We start from the raw sequence: 25,746 nt of genomic DNA, 5'->3' as shown, positions 1-25,746 counted from the left end.
GTAATATAAATAACAAAACCTTCAATTAAATGATATCTAGAATGGAACAAAAGTGTTCTTTGTATATATTTTGCAATATAGCCCTTTCTTAGACATGTCTTTTGCAAATATTATCTGTCAATCTGCGACTTGTCTTTTCATTTTCTTGACAGTGTCTATCACAGAGCAGAAAGTTTTAATTTTAATGAAGTCTACTTTATCAATCATTTCTTCCATGAATCATTCTACCATACCTCCATTTTTTAAAATATTTTGTATCCCTATATTTTAGAATTATCTATTTTTACTACCACAAAGCCAGGATTTAAAAAAAATCAAACTGACAATCTTTTTTTAAAAGATGAATACTCAATCATTGGACATTAATCATAATTTTTAATCAATGTATTTCTGCAATATTTTCTAACTTCTCTGTTTTCCATTGGATTCCTATCTTTATTGTTATTTATTATTTATTTATTTATTTATTTATTCTGTTCTTCATTTGTTTCCCTTTCTTTGTTCCTTCTTTTATTTTTCTAGAAAGCAGTGTAGTGTAAAGGCTCACCATGGAGTCTGTAGGACCTCACAGCCTAGGCTTCAACCATAGCACTGCCAATCAGCTCCCAGCTGCATGATCCTGGTTACTCATAAAAGAAAATACCTCCCACACTGACATGCAGAAATAATTAAGAGTGTAAATAAGAAAATCAATTATCACAGAGGTTGGCATTTTTTAAGTGTTACATATTATTAATTCCTTATATGATTTTGGAAGTGATTAAAAGTGATTAAAAGTTAATCTTTTAGATACCACCCTTAGAATTAGCAAACTCTAAAGGTAATCTCCATATCTACTTTCCTCCCAAAGCATTATCACAGATCCCTGCTCTTAATCTTATTAATTGTTTTGTCACTATTTAGTCCACTTTATTTTTATTTTCCCAATTACATTTTGTTATTATTTGCAGTAAATGCTTATTTAAATTTACCTCGTGGCCCAGGGCGGGACAGAGCTTCCAATCACTCCTGCAAGGTAGGCGGGCCTGCGACCCACCTGCAGAAGAGGAGCAGTCGCCTGCTGAGAGGCTGAGCCGCCCCCTCCCCCTGCGCCGGCATAGTAGAGGGAACTGGGACCAAACACAGAGCAGGCCCAGCGGCCTGCTGAGGGGCAGAGCCGCCCCCCACCCCCCTCGCCTGCCAGGTAGGGGAAGGGTGACCACCGACAGAAAAGGCCCAGTGGCCCGCGGCGGGACAGAGCTTCCAATCACTCCTGCAAGGTAGGCGGGCCTGCGACCCACCAGCAGAAGAGGAGCAGCCGCCTGCTGAGAGGCTGAGCTGCCCCCTCCCCCTGTGCCGGCATAGTAGAGGGAACTGGGACCAAACACAGAGCAGGCCCAGAGGCCTGCTGAGGGGCAGAGCCGCCCCCCACCCCCCTCGCCTGCCAGGTAGGGGAAGGGTGACCACCGACAGAAAAGGCCCAGTGGCCCGCGGCGGGACAGAGCTTCCAATCACTCCTGCAAGGTAGGCGGGCCTGCGACCCACCGGCAGAAGAGGAGCAGCCGCCTGCTGAGAGGCTGAGCCGCCCCATCCCCCTGCGCCGGCATAGTAGAGGGAACTGGGACCAATCACAGAGCAGGCCCAGCGGCCTGCTGAGGGGCAGAGCCGCCCCCCACCCCCCTCGCCTGCCAGGTAGGGGAAGGGTGACCACCGACAGAAAAGGCCCAGTGGCCCGCGGCGGGACAGAGCTTCCAATCACTCCTGCAAGGTAGGCGGGCCTGCGACCCACCGGCAGAAGAGGAGCAGCCGCCTGCTGAGAGGCTGAGCCGCCCCCTCCCCCTGCGCCGGCATAGTAGAGGGAACTGGGACCAAACACAGAGCAGGCCCAGCGGCCTGCTGAGGGGCAGAGCCGCCCCCCACCCCCCTCGCCTGCCAGGTAGGGGAAGGGTGACCACCGACAGAAAAGGCCCAGTGGCCCGCGGCGGGACAGAGCTTCCAATCACTCCTGCAAGGTAGGCGGGCCTGCGACCCACCGGCAGAAGAGGAGCAGCGGCCTGCTGAGAGGCAGAGCCGCCCCCTCCCCCCCGCGCCTGCAAGGTAGTCGGAACTGAGACCACCATCAGAACAGGTCAGACCTGCAACCGAGAGACAGAACAGGCCCAGTGGCCTGAGGAAGGGTAGAGCCGCCCCCCCCCCACGCCTGCAAAGTAGGCGGACCTGCGACCCACTGGCAGTACAGCCCCAGAGGCCTGCAGAGGGGCAGTGCCGCTGCCTGCACCTGCAAAGTAGGCAGAACTGCGACCACCGACAGAACAAGCCTAGCGGCCCGCAGAGGGACAGAGCCGCCGCCCACGCCTGCAAGGACGGCGGACCTGCTACCGACTGGCAGAGCAGGCCCAGCGGCCTGCTGGTGTGGTAGGCACATTGCCCCAATTGGCGGAGGGGCAGAGCCGCCGCCCGCGCCTGCGAGGGAGACTTTGCAACTATACAAGACCAATATAAATATATAGGGGGAAAATTCAATAGCACAACAGTTTCACCAAGAAGAAAGGAACGCGAACAGTATGAAGAGACAAGGAAAGAAAGGACCACAAGCATTGCAGGTCAACTCAACTTTAGAAGAGGTAATAGCTGCAGCTGATGGAATGTCAGATAAAGAATTCAGGATATACATGCTTCAGATGATCTGGAGTCTCAAGGAAGACATCAGACAGCAAAATCAGACAATGAAAGATCACTTCAACAATGAATTACATAAACAAATCCAAGAAGCAAAAGATCAACTATACAGGGAAATAGAGGTTATAAAAAACAAACAAACAGAAATCCTAGAAATGCAGGAAGCAATAAGCCAACTTAAAAACTCAATTGAGAATACTACCAGCAGAGTAGAACACTTAGAAGACAGAACATCAGACAATGAAGATAAAGTATTTCAACTTGAAAAGAACATAGACAGCTCAGCAAGACTGTTAAGAAACCATGAGCAGAACATCCAAGAAATATGGGATAACATCAAGAGACCAAATTTAAGAGTCATTGGGATACAGGAAGGAACAGAGTTTCAAACCAAAGGAATGAGCAATCTATTCAATGAAATAATTCGAGAAAACTTCCCAGACTTGAAGAATGAGACAGAACCCCAAATCCTAGAAGCCTACAGGACGCCGAATGTGCAAAATCATAAGAGACCCACACCTAGACACATTATAATGAAGATGCCCAACATACAGAATAAGGAGAGAATTTTAAAAGCTACAAGAGAAAGGAAGCAGATCACATTTAGGGGTAAGCCAATCAGGATAACAGCTGATCTTTCAATACAGACTCTGAAAGCTAGAAGATCCTGGAATAACATATTTCAAACACTGAAAGAAAATGGGTTCCAACCAAGAATTGTGTTTCCAGCGAAATTAAGCTTCAGGATGGAAGATGAAATTAAAACCTTCCACGATAAACAAAAGTTAAAAGAATTTGCAGCTAGAAAACCATCTCTTCAAAACATCCTTGGCAAAACATTACAGGAAGAGGAAATGGAAAATAACAATGAAAACCAACAGTGGGAGGTAGGACACTAAAGGGGGGAAAATAATCAAAGTGGAAAACAAACCATGTTTAGTAACATAAATAAACAAATATGGCTGGAAGAACAACCCATATCTCAATAATAACCCTAAATGTTAATGGCTTAAACTCACCAATCAAGAGACACAGGCTAGTAGAATGGATCACAAAACAAGACCCAACAATATGCTGCCTACAGGAGACGCATTTGATAGGAAAAGACATACATAGGCTGAAGGTGAAAGGTTGGGAAAAATCATATCACTCATATGGACTTCGGAAACAAGCAGGAGTATCCATACTCATATCAAATAAAATAGATTTTAAGCCAAAGTTAATCAAAAGGGATAAAGAGGGACACTACATACTGCTCAAGGGAACCATACACCAACAAGACATAACAATCATAAATATATATGCCCCAAACAATGGTGCAGCTATGTTCATCAAACAAACTCTTCTCAAGTTCAAGAGTCTAATAGACCACCATACAATAATCATGGGAGACTTCAACACACCTCTCTCACCACTGGACAGATCTTCCAAACAAAAGTTGAATAAGGAAACTATAGAACTCAATAACACAATTAATAACCTAGACTTAATTGACATATATAGAATATACCACCCAACATCAAACAGTTACACTTTTTTCTCAGCAGCACATGGATCCTTCTCAAAAATAGATCATATATTATGTCACAGGGAAACTCTTAGACAATACAAAGGAGTAGAGATAATACCATGCATCCTATCTGATCATAATGGAATGGAACTGAAAATCAACGATAAAAGAAGGAAGGAAAAAGAATATATCACTTGGAGAATGAACAATAGGTTACTGAATGATCAATGGGTTATAGAAGACATCAAGGAGGAAATTAAAAAATTCTTAGAGATTAATGAAAACACAGACACAACATATCGGAATCTATGGGACACATTGAAAGCAGTTCTAAGAGGAAAATTCATTGCTTGGAGTTCATTCCTTAAAAAAAGAAAAAACCAACAAATAAATGATCTCATACTTCATCTCAAAATCCTAGAAAAAGAAGAGCAAAACAACAGCAAAAGAAGTAGAAGGCAAGAAATAATTAAAATCAGAGCTGAAATCAATGAAATCGAAACAAAAGAAACAATTGAAAAAATTGACAAAACTAAAAGTTGGTTCTTTGAAAAAATAAACAAAATCGACAGACCCTTAGCCATGCTAGCGAAGAGAAGAAGAGAGAGAACTCAAATCACTAACATACGGGATGAAAGAGGCAATATCACAACAGACACTTCAGAAATACAGAAGATAATCAAAAATTATTTTGAATCCTTATACTCCAATAAATTAGAAGATAGTGAAGGCATAGATAAATTTCTTAAGTCATATGATCTGCCCAGATTGAGTCAGGAGGATATAGACAACCTAAACAGACCAATATCAATTGAGGAAATAGAAGAAACCATCAAAAGACTACCAACTAAGAAAAGCCCAGGACCGGATGGGTATACAGCAGAGTTTTACAAAACCTTTAAAGAGGAACTAATACCAATACTTTTCAAGCTACTTCGGGAAATAGAAAAAGAGGGAGAACTTCCAAATTCATTCTACGAGGCCAACATCACCCTGATACCTAAACCAGACAAAGACACTTCAAAGAAAGAAAACTACAGACCAATATCTCTAATGAACCTAGATGCAAAAATCCTCAATAAAATTCTGGCCACTCGGATACAAAGGCACATCAAAAAAATTGTGCACCATGATCAAGTAGGATTCATCCCTGGGATGCAAGGCTGGTTCAATATAAGGAAATCAATAAATGTTATTCACCACATCAATAGACTTAAAAATAAGAACCATATGATCATCTCGATAGATGCGGAAAAAGCATTCGACAAAGTACAGCATCCCTTTATGTTCAAAACTCTAGAAAAACTAGGGATAACAGGAACATACCTCAATATTGTAAAAGCAATCTATGCTAAGCCTCAGGCTAGCATCATTCTGAATGGAGAAAAATTGAAGGCATTCCCTCTAAAATCTGGAACAAGACAGGGATGCCCTCTCTCACCACTTCTGTTCAACATAGTTCTCGAAACACTGGCCAGAGCAATTAGACAGACGAAAGAAATTAAAGGCATCAAAATAGGAAAAGAAGAACTTAAATTATCACTATTTGCAGATGACATGATTCTATACCTAGCAGACCCAAAAGGGTCTACAAAGAAACTATTAGAGCTAATAAATGAATTCAGCAAAGTGGCAGGATATAAAATCAACACGCATAAATCAAAGGCATTCCTGTATATCAGCGACAAATCCTCTGAAATGGAAATGAGGACAACCACTCCATTCACAATATCTTCAAAAAAAATAAAATACTTGGGAATCAACCTAACAAAAGAGGTGAAAGACTTATACAATGAAAACTACAGAACCCTAAAGAGAGAAATAGAAGAAGATCTTAGAAGATGGAAAAATATACCCTGTTCATGGATAGGCAGAACTAACATCATCAAAATGGCGATATTACCAAAAGTTCTCTATAGGTTTAATGCAATGCCAATCAAAATCCCAACGGCATTTCTTGTAGAAATAGAGAAAGCAATCATGAAATTCATATGGAAAAATAAAAGACCCAGAATAGCAAAAACAATGCTAAGCAGGAAGTGTGAATCAGGCGGTATAGCGATACCAGACTTCAAACTATATTACAGAGCAATAGTAACAAAAACAGCATGGTACTGGTACCAAAACAGGCGGGTGGACCAATGGTACAGAATAGAGGACACAGAAACCAATCCACAAAACTACAACTATCTTATATTTGATAAAGGGTCTAAAAGCATGCAATGGAGGAAGGATAGCATCTTCAACAAATGGTGCTGGGAAAACTGGAAATCCATATGCAACAAAATGAAACTGAATCCCTTTCTCTCGCCATGCACAAAAGTTAATTCAAAATGGATCAAGGAGCTTGATATCAAATCAGAGACGCGCCGTCTGATAGAAGAAAAAGTTGGCTACGATCTACAGTCGGTGGGGTCGGGCTCCAAATTCCTCAATAGGACACCCATAGCACAAAAGTTAATAACTAGAATCAACAAATGGGACTTACTCAAACTAAAAAGTTTTTTCTCAGCAAAAGATACAATAAGAGAGGTAAATAGAGAGCCTACATCCTGGGAACTAATCTTTACTCCTCACACTTCAGATAGAGCCCTAATATCCAGAGTATACAAAGAGCTCAAAAAATTAGACAATAAGAGAACAAACAACCCAATCAACAAATGGGCCAAGGACCTGAACAGACACTTCTCAGAGGAGGACATACAGTCAATCAACAAGTACATGAAAAAATGCTCACCATCTCTAGCAGTCAGAGAAATGCAAATCAAAACCACCCTAAGATACCATCTCACTCCAGTTAGATTGGCAGCCATTATGAAGTCAAACAACAACAAGTGCTGGCGAGGATGTGGGGAAAAGGGTACACTTGTACATTGCTGGTGGGACTGCAAATTGGTGCAGCCAATTTGGAAAGCAGTATGGAGATTTCTTGGAAAGCTGGGAATGGAGCCACCATTTGACCCAGCTATTCCCCTTCTCGGTCTATTCCCTAAAGACCTAAAAAGAGCATGCTACAGGGACACTGCTACATCGATGTTCATAGCAGCACAATTCACAATAGCTAGACTGTGGAACCAACCTAGATGCCCTTCAATGGATGAATGGATAAAAAAAATGTGGCATTTATACACAATGGAGTATTACTCTGCATTAAAAAATGACAAAATCATAGAATTTACAGGGAAATGGATGGCATTAGAGCAGATTATGCTAAGTGAAGCTAGCCAATCCCTAAAAAACAAATGTCAAATGTCTTCTTTGATATAAGGAGAGTAGCTAAGAACAGAGTAGGGTCGAAGAGCATGAGAAGAAGATTAACATTAAACAGGGATGAGAGGTGGGAGGGAAAGGGAGAGAGAAGGGAAAATGCATGGAAATGGAAGGAGACCCTCAGAGGTATACAAAAGTACATACAAGAGGAAGTGAGGGGAAGGGGAAAAATAATACAAGGGGGACAAACGAATGTCAGTAAAGGGGGCAGAGAGAGAAGAGGGGAGGGGAGGGGAGGGGAGGGGAGGGGAGGGGAGGGGGGATAGTAGAGGATAGGAAAGACAGCAGAATACAACAGACACTAGTATGGCAATATGTAAATCAATGGATGTGTAACTGATGTGATTCTGCAATCTGTATATGGGGTAAAAATGGGAGCTCATAACCCACTTGAATCAAATTGTGAAATATGATATATCAAGAACTATGTAATGTTTTGAACAGCCAACAATAAAAAATTAAAAAAAAAAAAAAAAAAAAGAATTTCAAACATTTATGCAAAAGGAAAAAAAAAATAAATTTACCTATTTATCAAAATCTTGTCATTTCTCCTTTTTTCTTGAATTACATCCTATAAAATTAGTTTCTTCAAAGGCCTTACTGTATCTAAACTCTTTACAGTACTTTTCATCTGAAAAGGCCTTGATTTTACTTTCACTCCTAATGGTAATTTAGAATTATTAATTCTAAGCTGATAGTTATATGTATTTCATGTTTTACTTTACAGACATATAAATTATATATTTTATATAGTATTTCACTGTCTTCTTTGTGACTTTTTTTTATAGGTAATCTCTCTTCCAATCCTTTTTTTCCTTGATATGGTGTTATTTTCATATTATGTTTAAAGATACTGAGTTATCTTTTATTTATATTGCTTAACCTTATTTTACTTGTTGAATATTACATATGTTTAAGTTGTTGGGAAAAGATGTCATTTCAAATATCCTTTACACCATTTTCTCTAAACTTTATTACTTCTAAGGGCATATATTCTAAGTCCTCATTCTATTTTCTATGACTTTTAACTTCAGTTTTCTTTTTTATTTATATTTCTTTGCTGATTTCTGAGATGACACTCATCCAGGGATATTGTGACTTTAACTCTTGGGCAAGATAGTGATGGAATATACTAGTCAGTGATTTATAATGTTGTTTATTCTTGTTTCATTTTGTTTTATTTTAGTACCAGGAATTAAACCCAGAGGTGCTACCCATTGAACCACATCCCCAGATCTTTTTCCAATTTTTTTTTTTTTAATTTTGAGGCAGCGTCTCATTAAGTTGCTTAGAGCCTCACTAATTGCTGAGGGTGGCTTTGAATTTGAAATCCTTCTGCCTCAGTCTCCTGAGTCACTGGGTTAACAGGCGTGCACTGTTGCACTGGGCTATAATATGTTGTTTAAAGTTAAAAGTTCACCTGGAAGCATTTTCTTCCAGTTTGTCTACTGTTTATTAAAAAAGTATAAAGTGATGGTTTGCATCTAATTCACCTGGTCTCTCAGCTTCATTTTAATCCCATGAACAGTAGAGTATAAAGGACTAATCCAGTAATCCTATGCCTTGGCTCTGCTAAAATCTGCTTTCTCACTTGTGTCTTAGTGGTTCGTGATCCACAGACAAAGCTCACGTCCTATGTGACTAAGAAAGAGTCTGGAAGCTATGTGCTTTCTGTCTCCTGCCGCAATATCTCTTTTTCTTTTCTTAAAGCCATGCAGGGGTACACTCTGGAGTCTCAGGAGTATTTTCATTTGTCTGACCCTGTGTGATCACTGCAGTTACTCTGAGCAGGATACTTGAAGGAGCCTTTGGCTCGGTGATTAAATAATAGTGGATACAGCTTTGTTGAAAGGAAGGTGAGGAAATGGGGTATGAAGGATCATTGACGCCCATGTTAGTGTAGATTTGAATGGTGCTGTGACCATTGACAGCAGGAAAAACATATCAACTTGACGTGGGGGTAGATCTGGAGAGGAGGAAAATAGCTAAATGGATTTAAAAAAGAAATTCAGACAGAAAGTCAGCCAAGAATTCCATGCATTGGCTGCTTTGGGCTGCTTTGGCAAGAATTACTCAGAAAAAGCACAAGGCCTCCGGTCTGCCATGCTACCACCATTGATTCTGTCTGTTAGGATCAAGAACATGATAAGATAAAGCATTGCAGTTTTTCTTTTGATCACAATGTTACTCTGCCTACTTGGTAATCATTGAAAAGCCTCTATAGGCTCTGGGAATGATGGTGGGATAGGGTAATGGTAGGGTCACAAGATACCTGAGTCATGGTAACATTCTAAGAGTTCAGACAGCATGTCTTTTGCAGAAATCTGGGCACCCTAACGTGTTAAGCTAGTTGAAGGCAGAGGCATGTATCAAAATATTAAAACAAAAAAAATCTTGATACAGGAATATTCCAACTCCACACTTTTATGATAAATTGAATACTCCTGAGGGTGAAGGAATGTTGAAAATGTAGCCACCTTCAGATTGATTATATAATAAAGTATGCTCCAAATATGGGCCTTCTACCCAAGAAATGATTGATGTGATAAACTGAGTTCCAAATTCTTGGGATTCTTGTGTGACTGTCCTGTTAGGAGTGTAAAAATAGGTGAAAAGGGCTCTTGCTGACCTACAGGCTGAACTCCTCCAAATGGGTTGAATGGTGAAAACAAGATTAGAAATATTTAGAAGAAAGGGAATATTAAGAATAAAAAGGTAGGAAAAAATCTTCAGAACAGTTAAATGGGATGAAATTGTCCAGATGGCTAATTCAAAATGTGGAAAAGAAGGTGACAAATGGAGTAACTAGTAACATTTTAAGAGATTGCTATAAAGAATATGTGGTCTAGCTGCTTGATCAACTTTTCAAGCTATAAAGTTTAAAAGGCAGGATTCCAGTGACCCATTTCCCCCGGCTACACCCCACATGCCATTTTGGAGCATAGTTTTTCAATATTCCCACCTCGAGATAAATTTTTAAAAATCTTATGAGGACACACATACTAAAGCACCTTTGGAACCAATGTTAACTAAAGCAATGTGAGCTCAAAGGACATATATCAGGTTGGTCCCAGAGTGGAAGGTTGTTGCTGTTGCAGCAGGCTACATGAGACCCATTGCATTGATGTGGTGATATCACGGATGTGACTGAGAAATTTTATTGGAACTATTCTACACTGATTCATCATATACTGTCATACCTAACTCTACTAATAAATCTGAAAAAAAAAAACAACCCAATAATGTAGTAACGTTATGGGAATGTAGAGATTGTCAATGGCTTAAAACAGAGGCGGTGGCTCAAAGTTGAAATTTATGTACAAATGTTATTTATGTGTTCTGTCAACTCGACCAGAATGTATTGTTGGGATGTCTGCGACATCTTGATGGCAAGTAGAGAGAGAGAGAGGCAGGAAACACTTCTCTTACTAAAACAACTGAAGAAAAGGATGTTGTTAAAAATCGATTTTTTATCCTGCTTTCATTGGGCACACGTTAGTCAGAGTCTCATCACTGTGACTAAAATACCTGAAATGAATAACTTAGAGGGGGAAAAGTTTACTTAGGCTCAGGATTTCAGTGGCCTCAGCCCATTGGCTGGCTCCATTGCTCTGGGTCTGATGTGAGGCAGAACATCCTGATGGAAGAGTGAGTTGGAGAAAAGCTGTCCAGCTTATGACAGACAGGAAGGAGGTAGAGAGAGAGCTCAAGGAGCCAGGGACAATATATAATCCCCAAGGCAGGACTCCAGTGACCCATTTCCCCCAGCTACACCCCACCTGCCTACAATTACCACTCAGTCTGTTCAAATTATTAATTCATCAAGTGAATTAATCTACTGATTACAGCTCTCAAAATCTGATAATTTCACCTCCTGCATTAATACAGGAGCTTTGGGGAGACACCTTGTATCCAAACTATAATAGCGTGCTAGATGGAACCTGGTTAAATGAACTTACTAACTTAAGTGGCTAATTTAAAACAGTATAGCATATCTGGGAATCGTCAATATATTTCTCATTTGATCAGGGATATGTTAGATCAAGAATAACAAGTACTCACTGAATACCTTTTTAAATAGTTGTATGGTCTATGAGAAAAGTTGTGGAATGCAGGAGGTTAATCATAAACTATGGAGGACTGAATAAATTGGTCGTTCCAGAGTATCAGCCACACCTGATAGAAGTTAACAGTTCAAGAGTGCAAAAGTTGAGAAGGATTGGCATTCTCCAACTGACTTATCTAATGGTTTGTTTCTCATTTCTGTTATGGAAGAAAGTCAAAGTCTATGTTATTAATGTGGGTCTAGTACAATATAGTTTTACTGAGATTCCAAAAGGATATGTAAATTATTCTGCTTATTACCACAACCTGTTGAAAAAAGGCTTTGATTTGAATCAATCAAAACATACTGCTATACATTATTCTTTTTATATAATGTTGATCTGAATCTGAAAATCAAGTTCATAGAGTGGTAGGTGCTGATTAATCAGAACACAATAAAGCACTGGCTAATTGACTACCTAAAACACAGGAGCCAGGGACAATATATAATTATAGGAACACATAGGAACAATTACAGGAATTACTTGGGCCAGAAACATTAGCAACATTTCTCAAACAAACAAAAATAAGCCACTATCTCTTCCTGCTTAAAAATTTAAACAAAAATTGATTGATTTGCTTCATAAGTCATGAACATCTATAAATTTTATTAAAGTGATCAGGAAACAATTAAGCTGTATTTGAATAAGGCTGTGACCAACAGCAGCCTCTCTGAAGCATAGCAGAGTCATTGTCCCCTGGATGCTTTGGGGACATTCAACCCCAATGAGACTCAAATGTATGTTACTAGTGTCAGCAACTCTACCTACTCACTGAAGCCTTTGCTTAAATCCCATTCCTGCCTCTTAGTGGTAACCACTGGGATTTTGAACTAAATTTTTTTCTGATGTTGTTCCCAGTTAAGCATTCTTTGAAAAGCAATTGTTGTTCTTGTATTGTGATTTAATTAAACTTTGCATCAATTATGGAAGGACATACAATTATTTTAATTATTTTAACACATAAAATACCTATCATAGCATGCATTATATAAAAATTACATGCTTATAGGGAAAATCCAATAGTTGCTAATCAAATGAAAATGACATATGTATGTCCGTGAGATGGGACAACTGCAATCCATTACAAGCTAGCTTCCATGGCTTTGGGCTCCATGTTAGATCTTCCAGATGTGATCTGCCCAATGTGATCTCCAGCCCCAGAGCTTAATGTGCCCCTACCATCAATCAGTTCTCAGAGATGTCACACAAAAACAGGGTTTACAGATGTTAGCTCAAAAATGGAAGGACAACATTGGATCTAGAAGGCATTGTGACAGGCCAGTTATTATATTCTGAGTGGACAATGTAAAGATGAATCTACTCAGTGGATAGAATTAATAATCAAGTTTCCCAACTATGATATTAGAGGAACCAGAACATAAAAATAATAATATAGTATGAATTTTTACTGATTTTGTGGTAATAGCCAAAGAACTGGAAATATGACTCCTAAAATGGGCCTTAAGAAATACAAGGTCAGAAGTCCATTATTGTGGGGTGCCACATTATAAATATAAATATGAAGGAGGAAAATCTAAGTGGGACAGGTTGAGTCCATCAAAAACAAGCAAGCAAAGACATCATCTTATAGATTCATTAAAAAAAAAAAAAACTGAAATAAAAAACTCCATACTCACATTTGGTCTTTAGAAGTGGACTCTTTGTTTCATGAGATGAGCCATCATGGACGCATTTGAGCAAGGAAATGATGGGCAGTGAAGGATGTATCCTGCAGTCCCTTACCTGGGAGGTCTTTGACCTGTTTGGAAGTCCCAGACCTTTCTAATATTTGCCTCTGCATTATATTAGCTTCATTTCAAGCTTTACTTGAATATAACTTTTGTAGTCTCATGAATCCTATCAATCAATGGTTTTGTATACTTAATATAATCACCTAAATCAAATTTTAAAACATTTTTAAATAGCAGTTCTATTTTTTTTAAGATCATGACCATCTAATCTTCTTGTAGTTTAGTCTTCTGAATCCTTTTTATGGTGGCCTCTTCTTTATGTGTTTACTTGGTTTCAATCTTTTTCCTAATTTTCAGTGGGACTTTACCTCTAGTATTCTTGTGCAGCTAGGGTAAGGGGTGTTTTTTCTGTAAATAGTTTATAGTTTACTTTTGTCAGTTTCTCCAAGGATTCCACTTCCAAAGGAAAATTTTATATATTAATTTAGCAGTTTAGAGATTTCTATGCCTCACGAGATTCTCAAATTTAACTAGAAAGTGCTTAATAAGACAGGGTATAAATGTGGCAAGTGGGAGGTCAATAAAAATGGTACAGAAGAAAATTCCAGAAGTTTGACTGTTCTCAGAAACACTGAAAACCTCAAAAATCTAACAGAATCAACCTCATGGGAAGTCTGGAAGATAGCCCAGGGTTTACAGCAAATAACTAAATGTTTAACGAGAAGAAAGGTTATGAAGCAGGGTGAGAGAGGGTAATTTGGGGATATTAACTTAATCTTTGTTGAACTCAATACCCCAGGATGCTGAGACAGTCTTGAAAATGGCAGCCCATGTTCCTGATGTTTGTAACTGGTTCAGAATGGAGTGATATGGACCTTGTTCCCAAGGAATTCTAATCTGTCTGTTTTGACATTTCTGTGGATCCCTGAAGGATTGATACCAGATGGCTTGCTTTGTTTCACATAATTCAGAAATATCTCAGGTCAGAGAAGTACCCATGGAGCATTTTTTTAATATTTATTTTTTAGTTATAGGTGGACACAATGTCTTTATTTTACTTTATGTGGTGCTGAGGATCGAACCCAATGCCTCACACATGCTAGGCCAGCGCTCTCCCTCTGAACCACAGCCCCAGCCCCACCCATGAAGCATGTTTTTCCAAAACACTGAAAGGAAAGGAAAGGAACAGTCTGCTCTACCTATAGTGTAAAATAGCAGTGGTGTGAAAAAAACAGTTATGCCTTATCCCAGAGAGGAATATTGAGCAAATATAGTAATTTCAGAAATAAAAGATCTGAAAACTTCCAGATAAACAAAAAATCTATGACACCATGCCCAGGGCAGGGTGCATGATGAAAGAGCTGAGAAGTGAATCAGTTGCCTAGGTCTGGTGGGAAGAATACTGAGTGCTTTTTTGGGATGATGAAAACAGATTCTTCTCCAACACATTGTGGAGCTAGACACATATATCTGTGATTATTGTAAAGACTGTGAAAACATATACTGCAGTAGGGTGAATTGTATGGTATGTGATTTACATCTCAATAAAGTTGTTAAAGATAAATTCATGAATCAAAAGGAAAAGTTTGACTGTGTCAAGAGTAGTTTTGATTTAACATTAGAACTTTGAGGAGGAAATGGTGACAATTACACAGAATTGAGCAAATGAAGAAATAGAAAAAGAGACATTCATAGTTTCCAGGTACCAAAAAATACCCCTCTTCAATGGAAGCCATTATAGATGTAAATATGGACCAGCTAAGAATTGGAATTCAGAAATAATTATAATGGAAAGGGAAACGGAGGTATGGTGTACAGTGGGGGAGGGAATGTGAATGAATCAAATTTCTTTCTGTGGTCATTAACAATCTCTAAAACAGAAAAACTCAAGGAGTAAGATTGCATGCATCTTATTTATATCTCTATATGTAAATGCTTGTAGTCCAAAGGAAGTTAAATTATCTGCAGAGGAGGAATCAGAGAGGCACAGGGACTCTATTTTTCACAATAAGTCTTTAACAATTATATTTTTAAATATATGCATATTTACTTTTTATTTAAAAAATAAATTTAAAGAATACTGTCATGTACCCTTAATATATATCTAACCAAAAATATTTCAATGAATCACAAGAAAGCATGTCATCACAGCAAAGGAAATAGTTTCCCTTGTCTTCGTCATCCTTCTCATTATTTTTTGATGATAATAGACCAAGTTCATTTCTAAGTAAAAGACAATTAGCCCGAAGGAGTTTGACTGCCTCTGACTTCATGGCTGGCACTATAAAATATAAAAGAGGAGAAAAAGAAAGGATGGGAAATTAACAAGGAGACCATTTGTAGAAGGTTATTAATCAAGAAAGCAAAAATAGAATTTCAATGACTTTAAACTAATTTAGGAAATGACAACCTGGTGATAATTGCAGTAGATTGCCCTACGGTGACACCTAATGTTCACTGAAAGCTGCAAGAAAAGTTTGACTAAGGACCCGGGCAGGAAGTCAAGTTAGGTCAACCAGCTGTGTGGGTGTTCTTACTCAATGAGTTGCTTAAAAAAAAAAAAAATAGGTCAGATGCTCGGCAAATACACATAAGTCATAGCAATTAAACACCGAGAATGGCACTTGTTTGGATGAATAAGTCTGTGTTTTTGAAAGTAACCTTTCCACAAGTCAATAATACAAGCAATGGGAAAATGTACAACTGCATCGTTCTAGTTAAATTCACTGAGTGACCCATCAAAAATTCGTGCAGTAGAGATACATGTGACAATTAAGACATTTTGTAGAGAGATTTGGATTTAGATACCGATGTATCTTCCTTCCAGGGTATCAATAGATCATTTCTCAGAGAATCGGACAGCACTGTCTCCTAAGTGTGCTTGGAGACAGGAGCTGAAAAGCAAGACCAAGGCATTCATCTTTCATTCAAAACTGTATTCCTATAGAAAGCTTTTGGGGGGCTTTGTCTTTTGTTCACATATAACCAACTCAAAACTTATTTATATTGAAATTAAATGGCAAAGGTTTTTTTTTCCCCCCCTCTCTTTTCCTACAAATAGAGTGACATTTATCAGCACATCAAAAGCTGGTTAAGGTTAATATTTGACTAGGCATTAAAGGAAAAAAAGAAGCACAAGCCCATGGGGCTTAAGATTTTCAATATATCAGCTCTTGATTAGCACATCAGATAGAGCACTGCTGCGCTCCATTGCTAAGAAGGCATTGTGATCACCCTTCTCCCATTTCCATGACAATGATATTAGAGATATAAAATTATGAAAGACCTTCAAATGTCAGTTCTGTTCAATCTGTGTTTCGCTGTCTGACCCAATTTTTCCAGTTAGGTTGCAAACTTACTCTCTTCAGACCCAGCTGAAATTTAATCAGGTAGAATGGTTGGAAAAATTGCTGAATATTCAGACATGATTAGGAATATACATAATTCACCTATGAGTAGAGACTGAAAAGGAACTCATTAAATTGTCTTTTTCTTCAGGTGTCTTTTCAAATACAGTGAATGGGAATAGATCATCACCGGGATGTTGAACTGTCTTATGTTGGTGTTCCTCGGGAGCAAATCTGAGGATCAGGGAACGTGTGCCTTTCATGGGTTTGCATGGTGTAAAAGGAGATGGCATGTGTGGAATAAAGCCGAGCACTTTGTGTCGCGTCGCCTAAAATTCTGCCATCCCTAAAAGCCTTGGATGTATTTCCCGAAATACAGCTCTCTCGGTCACAAATGCTGCCATTTGAGAAGGTAACGCTGCTTAAGCGTCTGAAGCTGTTGGCATTTGAATATACGGTTCTTCAAAATGGGAGTATTTTGGAAATAAGGAAAGTTTATATTTTCAGCAGAGACTTTCTGAGTGTTGTTTTTTCCTCTTGAACGGAGAACAGCAAGGGTAACTGAGTGCTGTAAGAAAAACCTCCGAATAAAAACCCAGTCTCATAACCAAACCTTTCTTAGTTTTCAGATTTCAGTTTGCCCAGTTCAATATTTCTCTATCCATCAAAGAATAGCTTTGAATAACTTGATTTATTAGCATTATGGAAAGATTTTTTTCCTTTGCCCTCCTTTTAATTTACACTAAGAATAGTAAAAGAAATAGCTGCTTAATCCTTTTCAAAAGAAATGTCATTATTTCTTTTCAAAATATTTTATATAGTTTATGACTCAGCCATAAATCATCAGACTCAGTGAACAGAGGAACACTATTATGGATAGTGAGGGACAGTTGCTGATCCAAAAATCACAAATAAATATTTTATATTTAAGATCTGTGTTACAGGAATCAAAGATAAGCAAGTGCCACTGATTCTCACTTCATCCTCAACAACTGAATAAATCTTACTCTAACCCCAGCTCAAGAAGCATGAACTTAAATTCTTGGAGTTAATTGTTTCCTCCTCCCTATTTTATAGTACTTTGTAGCATATTATATACTATTTTTTCTTGATTTTAACTCCTGTACAGACCATGAACCCCTCCAAGTCTGTTGTACTTATTTATCCAATCTTAGCACTCATTCATTAATCCCTTTATCCTACAAATTATTATTGAGTATTTATTATATGTCAGGCATTGTGTTAGGCACTGAGATCAAAATAATGTTAAAAATAAAATAATTTCCTCTTTTTCAAGCTTCAGTCTAATGAAGAAGACAGGCATGGCATTTTTTGTTTGATTCTTAATAACTGCTGACAAATGTTAGGACCCAAATGTACCTGATACTATCATGGTGACAAACAGAAAGACAAAAAAAGTAGTAGAATAGCTGAAGCTTAATAGCATCTTAGCATGAGAATAAGTTAGTAATGGAGCAGGAAGTTATAGGCTGAGAGAAAGTTCAGGAAAATGCTATGTGGTAAGAGAAACCACTGTTAGTCCAAAGTGCTGTTGCCAGAATAATTGGGACACAAATTGAGGGTTTGGGGATTAGAAGAAGCTGAATAAGCAACAAGGATGATCAGCAAGGGTCCTGTGGTCAGTGCTGACACTCTCACAGTGTACCTTCAGAGCAAACAGGTCAATGAAGTGACAGAATAAAGCAGCCTTTCAATAAGGTCTGGCTTTGCTCTAGATTTTACATGAATTGTTAATTGCAGTATGGAAATAAAACTGGAGCAACCTAACAATGGTTAGTAGAAGCCAAAGAACACTGATTGCTATTGTTTAAATCTGGCATGTCCCCCAAAGCGACATGTGTTGAAGGCTTGGTCCCCAGCTGTTGGCATTATTGGGAGGCAGTGGAAAGTGTAGGAGATGGGGCCTGGAGGCAGGGAGTAGCTCAGTGGAGGGCATGATTTTGAAGCGTTCATTTGGTCTCTTTCCTCTGTTTCCTGGCTACCATGAGGTGAGCAGTTTCGCTCTGCCATTCCCTTCCTGCCATGATGTTCTACATCATCACAGGCTCAGAAACAATGGAGCAACTGACTGTGGACCAAAACCTCTGAAATCACGAGCCAAATTAAATCTTTGCTCCTTTAGGTGGCTTTTCCCAGGTATTTGGCCACAGGAACGAGGAGCTCATACCAGGTCCTAGCCCAGTTTCTGATCATTGAACCATTAGATCATCCCCAAATATATACTTTAATGGTTCACCTTCCCAGATTTTTCTAATCAAATGAAATGAATTCCAGTGGGGTTCAGAAAGGACTGCACTGTAATTTTTCACCCCCAGAATATAAGAATTAACTGAGATTCTGGAAGTCAAGAAAATTTGTGTAAGTAATGATGGTTATTAGAAAAAAAATTATTTTAAAAGGATTAAATTTATTGTACTCAAAGGTGTTGCAGATACATATTGCTAATCTCTTTTTAATAGGTGTTTTGTGTGCTCAATTGTTTTTGTGTGTAATGAAAGAGTGAATATTCACATAGACAATAGACAGATCATATATAAAAATAGAACTCACCCACACAACCTGCAGCAACTAGCTTTAAGAAATTAACTCATTATCTGTATTAACCAGCCCAAAAAGCTAATCTGCTATCTATAATCCAAATTGTAGGACTTCAAGCTTCTATATTTAGCACCAATCCTAGAAATGAAATTAGTAGCATAGTATCAAAATATTCAGAATCTAATTAAGAACTGAAAGCTGGCTGGGGTTGTGGCTCAGCGGTAGAGTACTCGCCTAGCATATGCAAGGCCCTGGGTTTGATCCTCGACATCACACAAAAATGAATAAAATAAATGTATTATGTCCAACTACAACTAAAAAATACATCTTAAAAAAAACTGAAAGCTTCTCTAATTTTTTCCTAGTTCTAATTTATGACTAACCAGAAAAAGCCAAATTTGTGCTCCTAACCAATCTTCTGGGACACCCCACTTCCAGTTTGACCACCTCCAGCTTCTGTCTGCCCACACCCTCCCATCAAGGCTTAGCTGAAGTTTTCCCTCTTTTCAACTGGAAGTTTCTGTCATCCTTTGCCTGCTTTGTGTCTCTGCCAAATCACAAATGATGGTGGCTTATTTCCTTCCCCACAAGCTCCAAATAAGTCATCTTTGCTTTTTCTCATTTGGTCAGTCTTTTGTAACTTCCACAACGGACTGTGTTGTCACCAGAAGACATATAGAGTCAACTGTCTACATTAGCCAGCTTCCTTGTTACTATGGCAAAACACGTGGGGTGGTTAACTTATGTAGATAAAATGTATTTAGCTCACAGTTCCACTCCAAAATTGGGCAGGCCCAAGGCTTTGGATGTAGGAGTGCCAGATGATAATGGCAAGGAACATATAGCAAAGGGACACTGGTGACCTCATTAGACAGGAAGCAAAGAAAAAGAGGAATGGGATGTGGTCCCACTATCCCCATCAAGGGCACACCTCCCACCCCAGTGATCTGAGGACCTTCTGTAAGACTCTATTTCCTAAAGGTTCCACCAACTCCTAATAACACCCTCGGGACCAAGACTTTATCATTTGGACATTTAGCGGACAATTATCCAAATCAAATACTCATTTGCTGTTTCTAGAGACACATTTACTAACTCAGGGCCTAAGATATTGAATTGGTGAGTTATATTTTTGAGGCAGTCTGAATGTAATGTATGTGCATATATTAGAGAAAGAGGAAACACAGGAAAAATATCGAAGGAAGGAGCAAGCAGCATGTGTAGGAGAGGGGCTTGGTTGGGTTTTCTTATTCAACTCATTTCTGTTGAGCACCCATATTGTGGAAGGCACCATTTTTAAGGCTTTTTGGTTTATAGAAAATAAACCAAAGATCTGTGTCTTAATGGAGTTTATACTGTAGAAAGAAATACATAATAAACAACAAATAGATAGATTATATTGTATTTTAGGATTGTTAAAAAAAAAAAAGGCAAGAGAAGGAAGCTGCCAGGATTTCAGGTAGAGAGTAAATTAAATAGGTGTTAAGGGAAGACCCCATTATGAAATGGATAGTTGATCAGAAACTTGAACAAAGTAAAGAAGAGTTAGATAAGCAAATATATATGAGGAGATGTGTGTTGGGCTGAGGAGATCTGAAATAAGGATCCTACAGAGCCTGATTGGAGCTAAGACAGTGAAAGGGACCAGAGTAGGAGACCAAGCCAAGAAGCAAAGAGGTGTGGGTAGAGCACAGGGAGAGAAATCTTTTGTGAATCTTTGTTTTTGATCTAAGTGAAATGGGGAATGGCTGCAGAGTTTGAGGCCAAACAATGCCATGCCTCAAATTTTAAATAGCTTTTCTGTAGCTACATTGAGAAGAAACTAGGGGGAAGTGTAGCATTCGTTTTCTGTTTAGATTTACACACTAAAGTACATAATAATAGACATTCACACAGTGGCTAAAAATGTAGCTAGGCAACTCTGGATAGTGATCCAAAGAGTGCTATCCTACACATCTTAGAGTTCTTTCTTTACTTCTCCCAATTCCATCTAGTTAGAGACCAGATCAAGTCAAGCTACCCCTTCTCCTTCAACTTGATTATTCTAGAAATTTTATAACCTTAAAAAAGACAGATGGCTTTAAGCAGACTTATATTAAAACAAATTCAATGCCCAATTTACAGATCAAATGATTTGGGCATCTACTCCACAATTTTCCGTTAATGTTTACACCCAATTTATTCAGTTTATAATTACACCCAATATCAGACCATCACAAATAATTAAGCACAATGGACTGAATCTTTAGAAACAATTAAAACATACAATTGTGATATCTTCTGATTTGTAAGAGGGAAATCTAGAACATACATTTTTCACTTAAATCATAACACCAATCTTGAGCTAAAAAGCCTTGCCCCTTCAGACCCTTCACCTGTGGCTTTTGTCCCCAAAGCCCTGTAGTTACATGTTAAAGTGATGCTTAAAAGGAAAGTATCAGACTGATATCAACAGAAAAAAAAAAAAAAAAAAAAAAAACACATGCACAGGAAGCTGACTTGTGCCATGAATGAAAAACAGAAAATGTGTGGTTCAGAGGAATGTGTTACCAGAAAATTCAGTCTGTTTTGTAACTAATCTCATGTGAAGACAAATTTGAAATAGAGGAATGCAAAAAGTCTTACATGTTGGCCTCAAGATGCTATCCTGCCTTTTTTGTATTTTCAATGAAAATAAAAATGTACAAATCCAGAAAGAATGCACGTCCAGTTAACCTGGTTATGGCCCATTGGCAAGGTGTTTCTTTCCAACTATAAATATTTCCTGATGGTAGAGAGATATTCCAAGAGTACAAACTACTTACATATTCAGATTAAAGAAGCAAAGAGCCATCTTCACTTACTACTGTTTCTGATTCTGGCTTAGCAACATGCTTGCAGAATACAAAATGGTCTTTTCACATCCACACTTTTAGTAGAACTAAAATTATTTACTTAAATTTCAAATGCATGTGAATTTTAATGAGACACCATTTTTTAAAAAAAGGCCAAATACATATTTTAAATAACCTTCTTTCCATTAAACTCATTCAACAGACAGGTGACAAACCATTCAAAGTAAATGCCTAGAGATTAAAAATAGCCTAGTTGAAATTATTGCTTAAAATAATTTAATTCTTAAACAGATTTTGCAACTCTTTTTTCTCCTTTAAAGACCTTTATGGGAAATAGTATTAAACATACAAATGGAATTATTAGGGAAACATTAAAAGAATTTATGGTCATTTCTCATTAAATGGCAGAGACCATGGCTATTCTTCCTTCTCTTTTATTAACTTATAGAACTAAAATTCTTTACTTAAATTTCAAATGCATGTGAATTTTAATGAGACACCTTTTTTAAAAAGCCAAATACATATTTTAAATAACCTTCTTTCCATTAAACTGGCTGTGCATATGGCCCCAGAAAGAAGGCCATATTTCTAGGCTTATTTTGCCGTCAGGTGTGGCCATGCAACTAAGTGGTGGCCAAGGAAATGTGAACAGAAGTGCTCACATTAATGGGAAGAAGTGTGTTTTCTCATGAATCCTTCTCTACACTGGCTGGAATGCAGAGGTTTTGGCAGCCCATTTTGGACATGAAGTTAAAACCAGTACTCAAGAATGAAAGAGTGACAGAACAAAAACAGAAGTGTGAACCATCGACGGCCTTGGGAAGCAGAACTTTGATACCAACAGGGACTTTTAGGTAAGACAGAAATAAATTCCAGTCTTTTAAACCATTACTTTGGGTTTCTCTGTCTCATAGCAGAAATTTAATCACTACTACTACACCTTATTGTGCTCCTGAGAGTAGAGATGTAAGACTCTAGGTGTGGTGTAGAAGCACATGGCGAGCTCACACCCTACTCTGGTCACTTTCAATGGTTGCTTTTCAGAGAAAATTAATTTATTTATTTTGGTTCTCACATCTGTAAAGGTATGGTAATAAAAGTGATTTCATATTTTTAATGGGAATCAAAATATCATATAAGATGATGAAAACTATAGAATTTTTAGTTTTTATAGTCTTTATGTCTGTTTTTAATATGTAAACAAGCAACACAAATTATTTTTATTGGCATCAAGTTCATAGCAAAGGCATATATCTTAATGATATTATTTTGTTGGTATTTATTAATTTATTGGTAAAACATAGGTGATAAAGATGATAAAAACTAGTGGTTTCTTTTGATTTTAGTGGTTTGTCAACAGATAGCTGGAAGCACTGGTTTATACTCCATTATATAAAATATATAAAACTGAGATTATTTTGTGCTGTCTTATTTACTGTTACTAGCTACTACTTGCCTTTGTGGGCCCATGCATTTCCTTTTGATACAACATTTCTGAACAATGGCAGATCAAGATTTATTTTGCTAAAAATAAATAAAAAAGAGAATATAATTAAAATCAAGGCAATCTCTTAGTCCCTAGAAACCTTAATGGGAGCTTCCCGTTGCCAGTTAGAATCTCACAGAGCAATACCTCACCATACCCCAGGAGTTCAGTACTTGCCACTATGCAGTTCTTTCATACATGTGGGCTTTCACCACTACTGTGATTGAAGGTATTGAATAGGTGGTGTGCTTCTGTTTAGAGAAGCCTTTACTTGAACTCCTCTGTTACTTAAAACAAGCCCAATATTCAAACATCTTGTCCTTACTGTATAGAGGGGAGAATCAGAATCAGAATCAATGCCCAGATGACTCCCTCTAGCATCTCTCTTTCCAGATGCAGAGTCTGTTTCCCCAGTACAGATGTATGTTCTTATGTGCATGCTTGGGCAAACACTTTTTAGCAGGAGTATATTGTATACACATGTCCTTGATGGCACATTACAGTATGTTGCTATAATCTATGAGCATTAATGGAAATATTTTCATCCAATATCATCTCCTTCCAATACACACACATAGTGCATAATAATAGACCCTAATATTTAACTCTAGCATAAGTCAAAAGTATAATTTACCAGGTTAGATTATAACTACAAGAGTCTCCAAATAGTCCTTCAATCTCCTGTGAAAATGAAGGTAAACAATGATAAGAAAACACAGAAGTAACCTCTGGTTATGTTTGGAATCCATTTTCTTTAATATGCAAATGAACATTGTTTTGAAGAATCAGAGATCCTAGTACTTAATCTCAAAATTGCTGAGAAAAAGTAACCATGAAGATCTAACTTAAAGGAAACTCAGGGTTTATCTTACTTTATCTTTACTGGAACTTGAATGCAAAACTCATGCTGGAATATGAATGGCCAGGTTCCCTGGCCATATAAAACGTCTCTTTGTAAGGAGGAATGCAGCAGGAGACACCTACTAGAGCAGACAGTGTTCATCATTCTGGGCTCAGGTGTCAGGCAGGCCTGGGTGAGGAATAGGACATCAAGCAGGGAAAGAAATAGGTGATAATCACATAACCTTTACCCTTTACATTGATCAATTATTTAGGATTCTTGGTTTTGTCAATAAAGAAGCTCTTCTAAAAGAAGTTTACCTGCTGATTCAAGCAAATAGATCAGAAAAATACACTTGGATCAATGCATTATCATTCTCAAAAAAAAAATATTTAAATATATATGAAACATATAAAATATCCCTCTGTAAGCTTGCTATATTTGGAGTTCCAACTTTTGCAGGTTGGTTGATGGGTGTCAATAAAGCTAATTAAACATTTCCATAAACCACAGAACTGAAAGGGACTTGGAGAAATAATCTGTTGACATTTAAATATCTACTGTGCAAAGTGGAAAGGAAGATTTGCATCCAACAATACCACCTGGTTAATCCAACAGCTTTTATAACCTGGCAAATTGTTCTTGTGCAATAGTACATTTTTGTGAAATTAGGTGGATATTGTCAATGTTATAATCAACCTTTTTTCACATCTCCCTTGCACTGGAGCAACTCCACTGTAACAGATGTTTCCCTCTTTACTGCTGAGGTTAAATTGCATGCATCTTGACAAAGGCAGGCAGCACTTGGCTTTGGAACATTAAGGTTATTCCTTCAGTTTCAGTCAGTGGCTTAAATAGAGCTGTTTCTTCCAATCTCAACAACACGGTATCCAAACGCTATTTCTCCATTAGTCACCTGGTTCCATGCTCCAAAGTGCAATTCAGACTTGGAAACAAGTGTGTATCCATGACCTTTAAGGTCTAACATGGTCTGGTGGAAAGCGTATTGGAAGAATGGTAGTCTCACCAGCTAGCTAGGTGACCTTTGACAAATTACTTGACCCCAATGTGCTTCATTTTTCTTACACAGGGAACATGGAGGCAATAATATATAACATACTGCCCTATCATACGGGGATTTCATAAGGCTAAAATGAAAAAAAAAACTGCTCACATTCTGTTCTGACATGTCAATACAGGATGGCTTCCCTTTCTTTGCTGGTAGAAACAAGTCACCAGGTTTATAATAAAAATTGTTGAAAAGGGTTTAGTATGAAAAAAAATCAACTACATTTTCCTATCTGTAACAAATTCATTCCATTCATTCATGATGTGTGGTATAGGTTTAAATGGCAAAAATACAACTTTAGAATTCAGACCTGGGTTGAAGTTCTAACATGAATAATCAGAAGGTCTCTGTCCCCTACATCTAGATCCACTGATG

The sequence above is a fragment of the Marmota flaviventris genome, chromosome 15, assembly GCF_047511675.1.
Source record: "Marmota flaviventris isolate mMarFla1 chromosome 15, mMarFla1.hap1, whole genome shotgun sequence".
In the NCBI taxonomy this organism is placed as follows: domain Eukaryota; kingdom Metazoa; phylum Chordata; class Mammalia; order Rodentia; family Sciuridae; genus Marmota; species Marmota flaviventris.
Note: the sequence above shows the minus strand (reverse complement) of the source record.